Raw genomic sequence first — 2,790 nt, 5'->3', positions numbered from 1 at the left:
ATTTGAACTCTGATCAGAAAGCCGCCTAGTTCTCCTCGGGTTTGGTTTTTTTTTTTTTTTTTCTTTTGTCCCCCCACCCACCCACGCCCACCACTCCCACCCCCACCCCACCCCCAACACCCCCTCCTCTAAACCAGAAAAGTAGCTGCTGAAAGCAGAACAGTTGCCATGGCAACCTCTTGGCAGCTTCCTCCGCGGGCGAGTAACAGTGCTGATTTCCCGAGGAGGGCTGGGTGGGAGGGGGTGGAGCTCTGAGGAGGTAAAGGAAGGTTACTGTGCACTTCGTTAATATGCAAAACCACTTACGCAGTGCTGGATGCGCAGTGAGTTAGTGCAAACAAAGCCATGCTTGATCAGCTAACACGGACTTTACACACTAGTTGATCTGTCCAAGGATGCAGATGTTGGCTCAGAAAGAAATTTTGCAGTTGGACAGTGAAGGACACAAGAGGTAATGCTACAAGAGGTTAAGCACGATTTTTGTGAGGGTTGGCGAATAAGGACAAAATAAACAGAAGCTGAGGTGTAATTGCCTTGCTCCTCTTTTGCTTTGTTCAAGGAAAATCACAGCCCTCTAAATCACAGCGATGGTGTTTTCTCTGAAATTCTAACATACTGAAGTTCAAGTTTGCATCAATTAAACTCTATGTAAGATAAACCAATATGTTCAGATATAAGCAAGTATAGCATAATTTGGTTTGTGCTTGAACAAAACATACGGCTCAAGTAGCATCTTTCACCTTGGAGTTTTCAGACAAAGCAGCCGCTTAGAGTAACTTGGGGCTGGGAGTGGGGGCGGATGCTGTTGGATCTCTTTTCTCTCTCTTTCTCTCTCTCTCTCTCTCTCTCTCTCTCTCTCTCTCTGCCCCTCTCTCCCTCCAACTTTGATAGATCCTCGTTTGTTTCCTGGGGGCTGGACAGGGTGGACATCAATCCTCAAGAGAGTCCTGGGGAGACTGGTGCAGAGTGTTTCTGGCAGAGGTCACCTGCATGAGGAATGAGCAGCCTGGCTGCGAGCGGAGGAGGCGGCCGCCAGCCCCTTCCTAACCCCGGGGCCTGCAGCCTTGCATGTTAAAGAAGAAGCAAGCTGATGGAAAGCCCGCAGCAGTGAGCTGACGTCTGCCCAGCAGGTGTCACTAGGGATTTAAAGCTTACCAGACCTTTGGGAGGAGGCCTACGAAACAGCCAAGTAATGATTAATGAAGCTTACTTTAAAATATTTTTGAGAGGCTATAAGTGAAATAATTCCAAGGAGTTCGCCTTCCAAGGGAAGTTAAAATCATAGCTACAGCTTGGTGTGAAAGATTTCTGGCCCATTCTCTCCAAGGCTCTATCTCCATTTCTGAGTCCCCATTCCAAAAACCAGACATGGGCATAAAACTCCCAGAAGGCACACAGTATCCTGCACGATGGGGAAAATATACAATGCAATGCTGGAGAAAGTGTAAGAAATGATTATTATGGTAGGGATTCCCCCTTGCAAAACCAACCTCCATGTGCTAACCCCGTACATGTTGATTTTGTAAGTAATCTCAGAGTAAGATCAGAGTCCACTCTAAAAATGCAAATGCAAATACAGTCTCTGTGTAAATGAAGTCAGCTTGTATTTTATCAATGATTAATATTTAGTTAACATTATTCTATGTAGATCTACTTTAACAACAAAAGCCTGCATTGAAGATATTTTCTAATGTAGACACCTAGGATTATGGAAGTGATCATCTTTTCTAAGAGTTAGGAGTAGGGAAAATTCATCTCCCTTAAATACTTTTTTGCTGTTTTTCTCTTTGTCTTGTCTGCCTGGAAGCTCAATATTAAACTTCACTATGAATTTCAGCAGCTTCCCTAGCTTAGATTTTCTTGATTTTCTCCCCCCACCCCCATCCATCTTACGTTATTCAAATAATAGCTTCGTGTCTTGTTTTAATTATTTTATGGATTTAACAAGTCTGTACTTTATGCTGTGTGTGTCTCCTACCTCACATGCATTTTGGCGAGGTGTACCCACTTGGAAGGAAGAAGGAGCATGACCCTTTCATCAACACTCAACATCTTGTGTTGAATTCGTTAAGAACGTTTATCTTCACTTATACTTTGGATGGTAGAAAGAAGGAGCAGAAGGAGTGAGAGTCGTGGTCTGCGAGGGGCTGAGCTTGTAGGCGCACCTAATGCCCTCCAAGCACTCTGGGTGTCTGGAATGGTGTGAAAGCCGTAGCGTGGGAGAGAAACTGGAAGCCTAGGGGTGATCTTTTAGAGCATTTTACGAAGCATCCGTGGATGCAGTTTTTCCTTGCAAACGAAATTTCTAACATATAGATAGAATCCTTCCCATCTTACAGATAAGAAAAACTGAGACAGTGAGGTTATCATTTAGCCACATGGCATTACGTAACAGACTCAGGACAAGGAACCAGCCTCCCTGCTCACAGCCTGGGAAGAATGAAAGAAAGCCATAGGATGCCTGTGTAGGGGCGCCTGGGTAGCTTAGATGGTTAAGTGTCTGCCTTCAGCCCAGGTTATATCTCTGGATCCTGGGATTGGGATTGGGATGGAGCCCTGCACTGTGCTACTAACTCAGCAGGGAGCCTGCTTCACCTTCTCCCTCTGCCTCCTGCTTGTGCTCTCTCTGTCTCTGTCTTTCTCTCAAATGAGTGAATAAAATCTTAAAAAAAAAAAAAAAAGAACAAGGTGCACAGGGACAATCACACAAAATCACACAAATAGTCCTTCATTTTTTTCTCCTGGGGATGCCCCAGCACAAAATACCAGCAAGGAAACTTTCCCACAAAT

The sequence above is a fragment of the Mustela nigripes genome, chromosome 15, assembly GCF_022355385.1.
Source record: "Mustela nigripes isolate SB6536 chromosome 15, MUSNIG.SB6536, whole genome shotgun sequence".
NCBI lineage: Eukaryota > Metazoa > Chordata > Mammalia > Carnivora > Mustelidae > Mustela > Mustela nigripes.
The sequence above is the reverse complement of the archived record's forward strand: the minus strand, read 5'-3'. Positions refer to the sequence as shown.